Here is a 16553-nt window from a genome sequence, read left to right as displayed (position 1 = left end):
AGTAAGATGATATTAAAAACAATTTATTTGAAGAACAGTCGACATGACATAAGAGCATGTGTTTTTTCGGCAAAAATTGGAAGCACTTATGGATTTAATTGTAGAATTATGTATATTTGGAGAGGTGCGTTGCAATATGTACTCCACTGAATGGCAAAAAAGGAGATTTCAACATGCACATTGCATATGTATTAATTTGGCTGATACATAAAATAACTCCGGATCAAATCTATAATGTTATCATAGCTGAAATTCCCGATCAAACTCTTGATCCAGAGGTATTTCACGTTGTCATTAAAAAAATAATACATGGTCCATGCGGTGAGCTACACATGAGTTCGTTACATCTATTTCTCGAATTTCTTTCAGTTGGAAAAAAACGCCGATGTTATCAATTAACATCGATGTTTAGAGCTTCTTAAACATGTTCGGTATTGATGTCATTATCAGCTCCATAATCATGTTTTTGTAACATGGGTAATACCTACATTGTCAAACATTTGATGTTGCCCCCGTTATTCAGAAATCAAATTGAAAGAATACTTAGTTATATCTTTATAACTACATATTAATTCACAGGAGGTACCAAAAGAACCTTAATTTTAACTAACTTCAGTTGTTAACTGTCTATCAGATCATTTTTATGTACATAGATTGTTTGATAAATCTTAAATTTTGTCAGAAAACCAAAGTCATCGACATAGCTCACCAGATTAGTAAGCTGAAATGGCAGTGCGCTGGCCATATTTGTCGCAAAACCGATAACCATTGGGGAAAAAGTGTTCTAGAGTGGAGACCGCGTCTCGGCAAACGTAGTGTAGGACATCCTCGGGCACGGTGGAGCGACGACTTACGCAAGAGGGCTGGCAGGAGCTGAATGCGAGTAGCCCAAGAACGATCACAGTGGTGTGCAATGGAAAAGCCTATGTCCAGTAGTGGATGAAAATGGGCTGATTGATTGATTGAAGTTTTGTCACATATTACATTTATGAACGTAACCATAATATTTGACATTTGACAACCAATAAACAGATCGATCCTTTATCGTCTATCGATTCCTCTTATGACAAAGAGTGCATCCTATTATCCCCCTACATATTATTATGTTCTTTGCTTCTATCTTTGTGAGTTGACGGTTACCGCTACGTAACAGTGATATTTCAAGTTACTTGCTCTATTTTTTTAAACTTTAGTTATAGTGTGTGTGTATGTGTTCCACCACCAGATCCCTTACGCTCTTCAGTTTCTGGGATGGGAAATGATTCTAAGCATTTCTTAGCCAACATTCAAAAATATAACAGTTGTTTCCACATGACATCATTTGGCGCAACACATATGGTTCAGGACAATTTTATGCCCACTTTCAAGGTATTATAACGCAATACTTTTTTTATTATATTAAAGTTTGTAATGGAATATGTATCAGAAATATTTATTTAACAAATCTATAAAAAAATCAGTTATATATTCGCTACGTGCGATGGTTTCTATGCACATCACATTTGGACTAAGTTAAGCATTTCGATTATGGCAGTACGAAGTTTGCCGGGTCAGCTAGTTTATTAATATTTATTTCTTACGTGAACATGATCTTTACACAAACGTAATAACTTGTAATATCACATGACATAATATATTCGTCAATTTCACACGTCGATTTACATGCACTTGCCTTCGGGTTGAAGTGACGCAAAAATCTTTAGCGACGAATGGCGTCGAATGGTGGGATAGGGTGCTATTTCTAATGGTTGTGTAAATCGAAAGTAATCAGTTTTTTTAATTTGCCGATGCTAAATCTAAGTTGTGTCGTACTATACTTTGTTTTAAAACCCAGCAACTGCGGTTGTTTCACTGGTGTTTATTCAGAGATTGTGAAAGATTAATTACGTTTATTTAATTAGAAGGTAAATCTTGAGACTTGTGGTTGAAATTTAACCATTTATGTATCTGTCACGACAAACTAATTTAATTAGCCATTTAATTACCTCGCCAATTTTACTAATCGGTTATTTCAACGAAGAATATCTTACCTCTATTTAATGTAGTTATTTGGTTCAGAATCTCCAGAAAATAATAACACATTGGAATGAAAAAATGGATTTGTTATAGTTTGAATTATATGATATTCTTCTTGGAAAGAAAACTTTTAAACCGATCTGTATAGTTTCAATATTCTTAGATTTATGAATATAGCAAGACTTGCTGAATAAAATAGAAAAAATAATAATAATAATAATAAGTGTGTGAGTAAATATGCAGATTGCTTTTCTTTTTAAACTTCATAATAGAACATACCATAAATCTATCAATATAAGCATTTTTCTCAGACTGTAACATTGATAAATCCTTTTTTTTTAATTATCAGGATATACCTATATCTTGATCAGTAAAATACATACCTATGTATTGTATAAATTTAATTTTCTTATAACTTTATTTAATTTAGTAAATCTCGCTTAAAACTTTTTTCAAAAGAATTCGAGTTTATCAAAAACAATTTTCTTTAATTTTGTTTACATTTTACTTTTATCTTCTTATACAGCCGTAGCAGTCTAACCGGCCAGTAACTTTTAATTGAATCTTTGTTAAATCACAATAATTTAGTATAAAGCAATCAAGAATCCTCTTTATTTTTCTACATGTCTACGGCTTGATCTCTTCAAAATTAGACAATAACCGATTTTCAATGTGCATTTATCGTCCCATGATCACTGTCAGTGGCATACAATATTCGACTTACGCAATTAATATATCAGATAAAAACACTACTCTACATAACATCCATTAATACTTTAAATTACTTAATTTTATTTAATTTTAATGAATTCGTATTTCAAATTTTGTGTTCTCTGGGTCTATCTAAATTATTCTCCCGTGTAAGATGAAATTTTGTATTAATGCTGTCGCTTGCGAGAACCTGATGAAATCAAATATTTGTTTATAAAAAAAGCTAGTAGCTAATATTTTATAAATGTAAGTTAAAATAGTAAAACATCTCCCCGGCGGGGAATCGAACCCCGGTCTCCCGCGTGACAGGCGGGGATACTTACCACTATACTACCGAGGATGGTATGCTTTGGATATAAAATAAGAATCTTATCATTTCAATTAAAATTCATTCTCGTTTCCAAAAGTCGTTACACATATTAATATTTTTAGTTCCAAGACCTATCTTTAGTCACTTCATAAATCAGCTCGATAGCACCAAATATTTTGTGTAATTTATAATCAGTGGCGGATTTACAAATTTGCCGCTAGTAGGCTAATCAATTTTTGCCGTTCCTTCTGACTTTTGAAATTCAACACGTTAGTTTAGTTCACAAACATATTGATTACATATTTCCGAAATTGCAACTTTATGATTTGTGTTCTATCGTCCTCATTACATCGGCTTTTTCCCGTTATTAGTATGATTATTATCTAGGTGATATGATATAATTTTTTTATATCTGTAAGATAATAACAAATTTGGGCTAAATTTGCCGCCCCTCTAAATTTGCCGCCCTAGGCTCCAGCCTACTTAGCCTACTGGTAAATCCGCCACTGTTTATAATCCCTTAAACTTTTTCATACTTGTAGATCTTTGTGCAAGCCTGTTTGTGTGGGTAGCATCAACTTCTCACATATTCTGCCAACAAACTGGAAAAATCAGTATTTTTGTGTGCCGGGTAGTCTAATTACAGACTCAAGGGATATGAGATCATAGTTCTCCAGGTTCGTGGCGATGTAAGGCGTGGTTAATATTCCTTACAATATCAATGTATTAATGATCACTTACTATTAGGTGATTCACCATCTACCAAATTGAATGAAAAAAACGGTGATATTTTATATATGCAATTAATTAACTAATATTTGTTTTTGTAATTATATTTTTTAGCTCTTTATGTAATTACTCGAGTACTTATCTTCTTATTATCCTATTTCTGATTTTTATTAGATATCAGTGGAAACTTGATTGGTTTATGTATTACTAGTTGTCGCCCCCGTTTTCACCCGCGTTTTATGGGGTTTGTTGACATGTGTTATACATAAAACGTAGCCTACGTATGTCCTTCCTCGAAGTTCACGAATGTTTCAAACCAAATTTCATCAGATCCCTTTCATTGGTTTGATCGTAAAAGAAATACAGATTGACAGATAGAGCTACTTTAACATTTATAATATAAATATAGATTTCTCTTGTACTGTTTGTATCCCGAAAATAATTTATTTTTGTATGAAACGTTTATATATACCGCCTCCAAATATTCGTATCGCCGATATATTTATAATGTCACGTGTATCGTGAGGTCGAGAGGCCAGCTGTTACTTTTATGCTCATCGGTTCGCTGCCAACCCTATTGAGTCGGCTACGCTTCTTCGCTTCTTTTATCTATACATAATTCCTATATACAAATAAATTTGTTACGTCAGATGTTGAACCTCGCGGATTTTATGCGACAAATTCATATTGATTAAAGTATACCTACCGAGAACTGAGGGCCGTTTCTTTTTGTGCCTCATTCTATTGGGGAAGAAATGCCTGGTCCGACGACATTCGCAAGATCGCCGGTAGAAGCTGGATGAGGGACGCAGAGGACAGAGCAACGTGGCGCGCTCTGGGGTTGCCTATGTTCAGCTGTGGACAGCAGTGGGCTGATGATATCTAAGTACCGACCCGACTTCCCACAGGTGCAATGCTGATACTAAATATACTACAGAATTATACAAGAATACATGGAGAATATATTAAAATAAATACTGATAATTTGAAAGTTTCTTATTTTTTTCAGATAATCTTAATGTGACATCGTAAATAAACAAATCCTATAGAATATTCAGTATCAGTATTGCACCCATGCTAAGCCGGGGCGCGTCAGTACTTAGGCATACTTTAGTTTAATATCAAATATAATTTTGTATCATACTAGCATCATAGTAATACTTGATGTATCTTTGACCACGTTATGGAAAATATGAACTCATATACTACTAATATAACAATAAGATTCCCAAATTTCTGTCTCTTATTCATCATCCTCGGTAGTATAGTGGTAAGTATCCCCGCCTGTCACGCGGGAGACCGGGGTTCGATTCCCCGCCGGGGAGAGATGTATTACTATTTTATTTGACAATTATTAATTACAGTCTTCTTTATAACATTTCTTTTGCAGATCAAATATAATATAATGATGCAATAAACGAAAAGGTATCTAGGCGATCCTATCCATGTTTTTGTTCAATAATTAATAAATAAATAAAAAATTTACATCATGAAATAACTAATACAACTCCATCACAATTAATAAATGCAATTAATTACGTGAAACTCTTTATATATAAGAGAATTTAAGAGGATTTAAACCAATTTATACACATTAACTATTTCTGTTAATATCGTGCATCTTCCACGCGATACCTCAACCCCATCGTTAGACTCCGCGCTATTGCAGTCAACACTTACTTAGTAGTACTTAAATCATATAAATTCATTAATGAAATCTTCTTATAATTTAGCAGAATACAACAATATAAAGGCAGTTAATATTACATGTACATTTAACGTTTATTGTTATAGTTGTACTAAAGTTATTCTTGCAAAACCTCTACGTTAGTTAAATATTATTATTATTTGAGGGTTAGTCAACTCTCATTGTCTTTATTTGAATGATATTTAATAAGAGTGTATGATGATGTATGATTTCTAAACAATATTAGCGACTAGTGAATTGCATGGTGGCTGTTTTTATACACAAATGTATTTTATATGACTCAGTTTTATAAACTGATCACGACCTGAATGGATACATACAATAAATAAATAATTAAATAAATATAAGACAACATCACATACATTACTCTGATCCCAATGTAAGTAGCTGAAGCACTTGTGTTATGGAAATCAGAAGTAACGACGGTAACACAAACACCCAGACCCAAGACAACATAGAAAACTAATGGTAATCTATATCGACTCGGCTAGGAATCGAACCCGGGACCTCAGAGTGGCGTACCCATGAAAACCGGTGTATACACCACTCGACCATGGAGGTCGTCAAAATAACCTACGTGCGGAGTGAAAGGTGCGTATTTATTAGGTGCCTTGTATATACCAATCTGGGTTAGTGCAACCAAATCATCACAAATTCTACCGCCAAGCAACAATGCTTAGTATTGTTGTGTTCCGGTTTAAAGAGTGAGCCAGTGTAACTACAGACACAGGCAAGTAAAGAATATAAGACCTTAGCTACGAAGGTTTTTGGCGTGAAATTGTTAATGTATAAGATAATGGGCCATTTATCCGATTTCCATTCGAAATCAAAAAAATATATATACATATACATAAGGAATTAAATCTATTAAAATCCTTCAAGAATTTCAGTTTTATTATGTAATTATAGTCGTAAATCGACTAGAGGCCAGTTTATGAGAAAAGTTCCGAGTCTGGATGGCTCTTCACACCCAGAACAAACATCTCCAATGCCGCTTAGATTCAGAATCGACATACTATATCTAACTTTATATAAACTATTTGAACTTTAAAAACTTTTCGTATTTCGTCCACTAATTGGAATTTTATAGTTTTATTTCATTCAGACTGAACAGAAAAATATTAAAAAAATACGACAATCATTTCGTAATTTTCAATTCGAAAGCAATTCTAGTTATTACATAATAATAATATTCAAATCGGTAATAGCTAAACCATGTAGATATCCATACGAATGTAATAATACAAGATACTAAACTAACAGGTAAGTTTGAAATACAAACACGCATTGGTGCGCATCCGATATCTATTACAGCCTTAGTATATAAGCACTGTAAACACTTCAGTAATTACTATGCAATAATGATTTGAACACGATTGTTGAGACGAACGAACATCCGCACGAACTAGTGAGTGTAGATCATAGATTATTTATACAAAATTATTATAAAAAGATTGTCTACTAATAGAAGACATTGCATTCTAAGCTTTCATTGCTAAGTATGAGATATGCTATAAACACAAATTAAATATGAGACAACATCACATACATTACTCTGATCCCAATGTAAGTAGCTAAAGCACTTGTGTTATACCGGGACCAAAGACAACATAGAAAACTAATGATAATCTACATCGACTCGGCCGGAGTCCGGGACCCCGAAGTAGCGTGCCCATAAAAACTGGTGTACCGCTCGCCGCCATGCTCGCATGGAGGTCGTCAAATTACGACGCCAAGCGTCTCATTTTCTAACCTATTAGCCTCCTCGATACTGTCAAAACAAAACATGAAATCATAGCAATAAATTACAATCAATACAATAAAATCGTTCGCAACAAAAAAACGAATCACGAAGCATTAGCAATCATCCCTTCAATCAGTTTCCGAATTCCGCGGCCATTAATAAGAGCCACAATCCTGCGGACTGGATTGTCGATTTGACGTCGCTCGTCGTTGGCTAATGACCCCTTAATTGGAAGCCTCATTGCATGTCTAATTGCTGAAGCAATTATCCACTTCATTTCACATGCACGTCGCGCTCGATATGAAAGATTTAACACAGAGCCGTTTTGTTTAACCCTGAAAGACCTAACTTTGATATGAGTAATTGTCTCTTCGTGGATTTATTTATCAGCGACTAGCGGCCCGTCCCGGCTTCGCACGGGTGGACATAAGTTTTTTATTTATACATTTTTTGTTGTTTTTTTCCGACATGTTTTACCACTTACCCAAAAGGCAAAAATATCACAAGGAAAAAATATCTATACATATAATAAAATTGGAGTGTCTGTTTGTAATATTAAAATAGCCCTTTTTTACTAAATTCCTATGTAATTATACTCGGTACATATACCAATTTTTTTTTAATTGTTGTTGGTCTATCTATCTGGGAGCTGAGATGGCTGAGATGAGATGGAAGTGTTGAGTCGAGATGGCCCAGTGGTTAGAACGCGTGCATCTAAACCGATGATTGCGGGCTCAAACCCAGGCAAGCACCACTATATATATGCGCTTAATTTGTGTTTATAATTCATCTCGTGCTCGGCGGTGAAGGAAAACATCGTGAGGAAACCTGCATGTGTCTAATTTCATCGAAATTCTGCCACATGTGCATTCCACCAACCCGCATTGGAACAGCGTGGTGGAATATGTTCCAAACCCTCTCCTTAATGGAAGAGGAGGCCTTATCTCAGCAGTGGGAAATGTACAGACTGTTACTTTACTTTACTATCTTTCTGTCTGTTTGTTCCGGCTAATATCTGGAACGCCTGGACCTGGAATCTGGAGGAGTAACTAAGGCCACAATATTTTCTTTTGTTAAATTCTTACGCGTACAAGGTCGCAACAGTTAATTTTACTCACTTCAGGTTGACTGGGGTGTGTTAATTGTAAATGTCAATTATTTTGAAAAACTAAAACAATCGCGACGCTCGTTTATAATATGCGATAAAATTTTTACTAAAACGGTCGAAAATCAAAATTAATAAAGTTAGCTACAATTCAATTTCAAATGTAGGCTTAATAGCTCTCGCAATAATCGATTTATATCAATTTCCAGGTGAGCGGACCGATGTAGGCTACAATTTAATAGAACTAGTTAAAACCGCTTAGTTATTTTCAACTTTGCAGTATTTTTCATATATATTTTTTTTATTTTACAATTGGGAAATTTTATACCTAAATACAACTTTGTCCATATTTATGTTACTAAAGATGTCAGAATTTATTGATATTGGTGCTTAAGCGTTTTTACGTCTAGCAGTTAAATAATTGTTTCGCCGTTTTGTATCTGTACTCCAGTTTTAAGGGTACATGAAAGTTAAGAAAATACATATTTAAATAAACAAAACTGAATAATAAATAGTATTTCTTTCACCGATAAAAGATACTTCCACTTTTCTTTTTCTTAAATTTTAGTGAAAATATTTACTGTTGACCAAAATAGGCAGATATTTATGAATATGAAACATACAAATATATAATTTGTCCTCACAAATCTATTTTTAACCCCCGACGCAAAAAGAGGGGTGTTATAAGTTTGACGTGTCTGTCTGTCTGTCTTTGTGTCTGTCTGTCTGTGGCATCATAGCTCCCGAACGAATGAACCGATTTCAATTTAGTTTTTTTTGTATTATAGGTGTTTACGGGCGAGTGTTCTTAGACATGTTTGGTGAAAATCGGTTTAGCCGTTTAAAAGTTATGGGGGGTTAAAGTGGGGAAGAAAAACCGAATGTCTGCAAATATGCTCAAGTGGGGTATCAAATGAAAGGTTATGACTTGTACGTCACAAAAAACATTTGTAATTAAATAAAATTATTAGAAAAAAAATTAAGAAACAAAAAATATTAATTAGTAAGTAAAATAAAAAAGAACAAGATTGACCTTAAAGTGTAATCTTTACTTATATGTTTTAAATCGACAAGAACCGATATATTTACAACTTAACCAGAGATATTATAAGGATGTTTTAAAAAGTATAAAATTAAAAATTTCAGAAACCCCCGCCACAAAAAAAACATAAGCTACCTTTAAAAAGTAAAAAATAATAAAAGAAAATTAATCCTAGAGTACCTATATGTATAAGTATGTATTAATATTACTATACTACCGAGCGCTATTGTACAAAATAATAATAAGTGTTAGATAAAAGATGAGATAGGTAAGCATGTGACACTAATTAATTAGGAGCGGTCCCCCAACGCGAATTTTTTTTTTAATATTAATACATACTTATACATATAGGTACTTTAGGATTAATTTTCTTTTATTATTTTTTACTTTTTAAAGGTAGCTTATGTTTTTGTGGCGGGGGTTTCTGAATTTTTTAATTTTATTTTTTATGATGGTAGAGCTTTGAACAAACCCTTTTGGGGAGATACCTTTGAAATATTCTGCCGCCTAACTGTTACGTAGCAATAAGTACGTAGTAATAGCTACTCAGAATTATTATGTTCCAAACTGAAGGGTGAGTAATCCAGTATAGCTACAGGTACAAGGCACATAGCACTTTAATTCCTAAGGTTGATGTATCGACGATCTAAAAAGTAAATTAATATTTCTTACAATTTCTTATGGGGACCACCTACTGTAAGGTGATTCATTAGTCATTCTACCTACATATGTATAGCAAAAAAAAAATGAAAGCTTACAGATGTGAACTCTGTTCTTTTACTGTCATAGTCTAAGGAATGGCAACCCAGAACAAAGTTGAGAGATGGTCATACCATCCGTTTTACTTGCTTTCCTAATTACTAGATCGTAACATTGCCAACTGCCCAACTCCAACTCTATTACTTTTATATCAAAACTCAATTACTTTTATTAGCCCGACCCGGGATCAATTAAACTTTTACTGGGAATGTGTACCCAATTCATGGAATAAAAAAAATACTCCGCTCTCACGACTTTCCGTTCGATAAAAGCATTTTGATTAAAATAATAAATACCAAACATTTCTATTGCCGTGCCAACATACTTCAACTTCATGTGGATTAGATTTCATGAATATAGGTTTACTGGTTCGAGTTCGAAATAAATAAAACATAGAAATCGGTTCATTGGTCACGTGTAGGAACTCAATCAAACACTCTTTATTGCACACCAAATTTAAATAAAAACAATTGGTCTTTTCCAAACAACCTTTGAGCATAGAAACTTACTTTCATTAGTAGATATATGAAACTTCTTTAGTTATAGGATTAATTGATGAAAAGAAAATTATCGAAAAAAAGAAATATTAAATAAAATTGCGTTAATAACCAATTTATATGAGTCCCATTCAGGACTAGCTATACGTATTATCTTCATCAACATCAACATCAACAGATATCAATCTGTATTGCTTTAATTTATTTGCATTATACCTAGAAAAATATTTCTCGTGACATATGTAATTCTATTAAATGAAAACGTTTTCTCTGCCCTTTCGTCCACTTTAAGTTACTATCGGAATATTCAGTTCAAGCTACGTAGCAGAAGGCGTAGCATGAACGCGCTACGAAAAAATCACTACCCAAGCATTTCAGTTCATTGCAAGCATAATATATAGCAACGAAGAGTATCTCACAGTATCAATCATATAACATTCTAAACTTAAATATGATCCATCTATTAATATGCAAATGACTCTTCATCAGAAATATTTCTAAAAGACCGCCGCCTGTTCGTGCTTCCAAAGTAATATGAGATACACATACTGTGTATATGGAAGAGTATAAATAAATCTGTTTATCCAATACCATACAATACAGCTTCAATATAAATACATTTTTGGAGCAAACTAAACCCAAGGAATTCATCTCACGTTTGATTCGCGCTTGAATCTCACCAGCAATATTGAATATTTTCGTCGCCGAATCCTTCGCATTTATTACGTGTTCGAAATCGATAGGAGATGTGGACAATACATACGACATACTTATATTACAATCCGTCAAAGTAACAATAGCTTTGTAGTACATAGAATACATACAAAGCTTACGTGTGCACAATTTTAAAACACCTTATATTTATAACAATACCTTCAAATAGTTCATCTACTTATGGTCTAGTTGAGGGTACAACAAGGTCATAAATAGTATTTTCCTCAAAAATATTACCTAGCATTTTTGTTAGTCAAATTGCCTACTATCACCATATACAGAACAACATTGATCGCTTATGCGTTTTCAGATATATTTTTTGAGCTACATTAACCATTTAAAATTTAAATATGTAGGGTATTCGTACACATAATAAATATTTATGTATAAGTTGGTTTATAGTTAATGTAGAAACTTTATAATACACGGCCCTTATTTGTTCGAAAATCCACTCGTCAGAAGTTGTCTGGAAGAGATTTCTGAAGCAATAACACTGCTTTTGTACACTCGTATGTCATCGTTATAGCTCAATTTTAAGTTCTATTTTATAATGTTCTATTTATAATAATATTATAATTGTTAGATTTAAATCGAATTCAACTCTGTAACATGACGACTCAAAGGTGCTTTTTTAGCCTACTTGATTAAAGAATCATTTGATTTGATATAACATAAAGTTAAAACTTTAATATAGTAGTAAGTTATAATGCATCTATATACGCGAGCAAACCCTTGGGCGATTACTAGTAATTATATATTTACGGAGCGAGTACCGGTAAAGCTCGCAGTCCGCACGTCCAACATCTTCAACGATACCAAAGTGTATTTTTTTCAACTAATTATACCAAACCATAGCTTACTCTACGCCTGAACCTTTCTCATGCAACATACCGTAATAATTGTACATGTCCTCCCTATAAATTCATTATGATGTTTAAAACAAAATGAGACCGAATATTAAGCTTTGTAAATGTTTATATTTAAAAAAGGAATGTCGCTGTTAATTTTGTTTTAGTTATAGAACATGTTCAATGGAAATGGTAATGTTACGTGTGCCAACAGCCGCTGCCAAAAGGGGCGTTATCCGGACACGTATTTACGAACATACTTTATGACATCAAATATATTTAATTCACTACAACTCGTAATCCAGTGTAATCATTTGAATAAAAACAGACATTTATTTTCGTCCAAAGTTATATGTAAATAGGGAAAACTTCTAAATATTCCACAGTTGGCATAAGGTACTCTCTTCCCAATTTTTTTGAGAAACTTCGTATCTCTACCATGCGGTTTTAATGCGGATAATAAAATACGTAGAGCATATTTTAATCCGACAAATGCAAGTTTCATTTTGATATTTTTATTGATCGGGTAAATGTTCATAAATATTTTGATACAGTTAGTATTGTTTTATGAAGAAATTATCTTGATTTCGTATATGTCCTTTTCGAAAGGAAGAGGCTTTTGCTCAGCGGTGAGACATATACACACTGTTACTTTTGGAGTGTGTCCATTCGAAGTTTGGGTTTCGGATTTTCTATTATGCGATCAGGTCGTTTCACGAGCAAAATATACGTCACACCCCATAAATAATACAAGCTTCGAAGCGAGTTATCCCATCCGGTATCTCGGTCTATCCTAATTCAATACGGCTTAGTTTCAATCGGCCGACGCGACGTGACAGGAATTGGACGGTATGCGCGACGCGACGTAACGCGGACGTAATCGACTACGGCTCGAGAGCCCCGCCTCACATGACTGTTTCAATTGAACTGTTAATAGCGATTGATGTCAAATTTCGAGGTCAAATTTCAGATACGATCAAACAAATGTAAGTCTGTGATGCAAAATGCAAACATACTCATAGGACACAAGCAAACGACGACGACATCCGTGGTCGAGAGTTATGTACGCCGGTTTTCATGAGTACGCCACTCCGAGGTCCCGGGTTCGATTCGTGATCGAGTCGATGTAGATTACCAATAGTTTTATATGTCGTCTTGGGTATGGGTGTTTGTAGTACCATAATTACTTCTGGTTTTCCATAACACAAGTGCTTTAGCTACTTACATCGCGCATACTGTAAGTATGTAATGTTGTCTCATATTTATTTATTAAAATTTTTGGATCATTATAAAAAAAAGTTGAATACGTTCTTATAAACAAGTACTATGTACCTATATCTCGTATATCAATCGTTTTACATGTAAAGGACACCTTCTGTCAGCAATGTTTGCTTCTCAAAAACTTTGTTAAGCTATTTGCTAAAATTTACATTACAACGATAATATTGAATAAGGTTTGTAGTGAATATCTTTGAAAGAAACTTTGTAGCTTGATGAAGTGTTCATCAATAAAACAAATATTTAATAACTATTGCTTTTCAAGGAGAATAGTTATACAGTTCTAAATAAATATATACTAAGTTTAGCTGAAACACATTGAAGTTTATAAAAAATACATTTGAAAAAAAGGCATATTATTCAATACAAGATTTTATAGATGATAAAAAAAGTGTGGAGTTAATACCTGATGACTTCCAAGCAGGATATATTAATTTAAATAATTGTTTTTAACTAACCTGACTTTGTATTTTTCAAATATTGAAAAAGAGTGACTATTGAGTTTCTTGCCGGTTTTTCTCGATAGAATCTATTTTCCGAACCGGTGGTAGCTTCACTTAATTGTAAAATGACGATTCAAAAGTGCTTGTAAAAGCTTACTTGAATAAAGTTTATTTTGATTTTGATTTTTTGATTTTAAAAAACTCTCAAATCACAAAGCCAAAGGTAAGCGGAGCGGATGGGTCTTTATAGCTTAAACTTCACATATTATATCTTAAAGTAATGAAATTGAAGACGAATTCCCAGTAGTGTAAAACGATGCTAATACCTCAATCATAAGTAATAATTAAAATGACAATAATTTTGACACGTTAAATAAAAAAAAGTCGATTCACTTTACATGGATTTTCTATTCGCTTTTGTTTTTGCTAATGTTGATTAATATTAATTCTCTAGCTTTTGCTATAGAATAAAACACGAAGTCGATTCCTAGATTTTTTTTTTTAATATTATAAATATATCTTACAAATAGATCCACCTCTTTGGAATCGATCACCACTGCCCAAAAACATGAACAATGTAAAAAATATTAATTTATTTACATTATTAATGCGCTACTGCGTATTATGTGTACTGGCTCACTCACAACTCAAAACGAAACACAACAATAATGATTTGTAAAAATGTAATTGTTATCTATCCGTGGAATATGGAATAAGTATCCAACCAAAGCGGTCTTGCATTCAGCCTTAAGGGAAAAATGTTTGAAACATCATATTCTGAGATATTATACTTTTAACTATCAATAATAAAATGTAATCACTGTGAATAAAGATTTTTGACTGTGATTTTATTCAGAAATATTCAAAATAAGAACAAAATATTTATTAATGAAGCTAAACCAATATTTCAAAATGAAACCAATATTTTCGGAACTCAAAATAAATATTATAATTATGACAATTTTGGTATGTTCATGCACTGTCATTTGGTATAATTTGGTTGAATTTAAGTTCGATATTATTAATGCAAATACCTCCCAATGACACCGAGCCTGAATTCGGTTCGGTGTCGCGACCACCAAATATAAATCGGTGAAATTATTTCCATTTATATATCAATTAATGTTATAATGAACTACGCGTTGAGAATTGTATTATTTGTGAACTAGTGAAATATATGAGATAATTCAAATATACATACATATATACAGCGTCATCGATTGTAATAATTACATAGTATTTCATATATATTGTATATATTTATATACTTGGTGGTAGGGCTTTGTGCAAGCCCGTCTGGGTAAGTACCACCCACTCATCAGTTATTCTACTGCCAAATAATAGTACTCAGTATTGTTGTGTTCCGGTTTGAAGGGTGTGTGAACCAGTGTGACTACAGGCACAAGGGACATAACATCTTAGTTCCCAAGGTTGGTGGCACATTGACGATGTAAAGAATAGTTAATATTTCTTACAGCATTATTGTCTATGGGTGATGGTGACCACTTACCATCGGGTGGTCCATATGCTCGTCCGCCAACCTATACCATAAAAAAAAGTATAAAACAAACTCACTCACCCCTGTCCGTCCCCTATGTATGCTTAGATCTTTAAAATTACGGACCGGATTTTGATGCAGTTTTTTTTAATAGATAGTGATTCGAAAGGAAGTTTTTATATATGTAATACATGAACAATATAGTAAAGAAACACTGATAATTTTAGATGTTTCTAATGTGATAATCGTAGATAAACAAAACCTGTAGAATATTTAATATTAGTATTTAACCAGTGCGAGGCCGGGGCGGGTCGCTAGCCACTTAAATTTGTGATTTGATTCTAGATGGCCAGTGAGATCAATCGCTGTTTCTCATATTTAAATATAGAATGTCAGCTGTCAAGAAGCATTTGACAGATGGTGTCAGCCAGTTAAATAATGTAAAAATCAATTAAACAGCTATCGAATTGTTGTATTATTTCATGAATATGTATGACGAAGATGGTAACCCGGAACCTCACCAGCTCATATTACAAATAATTTTACTAGTAATTCTTTTTTGGGAATAGAAACCGATATCATGGTCAATGGTTAATGTAAAAAATCACAGGGTCAATCCTGACTCTTTAAGCTAAATTTGACGAGTAAATTCGTGTAATACTTTAAAGTGGGACATCTATACTATTACGCAAATGTTTTAAAAATATCATAATATATTTTAATACAAAACAACAATATTCCTCAAAAGTATATTTTACCAAAAAATATTGTAAAGTTTTCATAAAGTCTGAATCTAACAGTAACAGCAATAAAATGCATTGCATTGCAGGGAGGCATTTCCACCTTATCTAGGTAGTAGGTGCAAATCAACGGAATTGCAATTTAACAAATAGAACGCATTGAAACGAATTGTAGCTCACTAGCATTCTTGACATTCTACGCGGTCATTTGTACGGGAACCATTTTTAAAATTGATTTCTATTTGTTTTTTTTTTCAGTTAATCATTAAAATATTTCATTATATTTATTTATGTTTATAATGCCAAACTGTTCATACTAACAATTCGATATTACAGCATGTTAAACAAAAATATTTAAAATATCTACCTATGTTATAGTACTGATGTATGTTGTATATGATATATTCCAAG

General features: G+C 33.0%; 2 non-coding genes across 2 annotated transcripts; one reads left to right on the top strand and one right to left on the bottom strand.

Moving 5' to 3' along the window:
- Positions 1 to 2995: 2995 nt before the first annotated feature.
- Positions 2996 to 3067, bottom strand: Trnad-guc. The gene has a single exon. It is a non-coding gene; the product is annotated as a tRNA-Asp (tRNA).
- A 1952-nt stretch (positions 3068 to 5019) lies between these two features.
- Trnad-guc lies at positions 5020 to 5091 on the top strand. Its single transcript has one exon. It is a non-coding gene; the product is annotated as a tRNA-Asp (tRNA).
- The last annotated feature ends 11462 nt before the right edge of the window (positions 5092 to 16553 follow it).

This window comes from Vanessa cardui, chromosome 4, assembly GCF_905220365.1.
Source record: "Vanessa cardui chromosome 4, ilVanCard2.1, whole genome shotgun sequence".
Lineage (NCBI taxonomy): Eukaryota > Metazoa > Arthropoda > Insecta > Lepidoptera > Nymphalidae > Vanessa > Vanessa cardui.
This window is presented reverse-complemented; position numbering and strand designations above follow the sequence as displayed.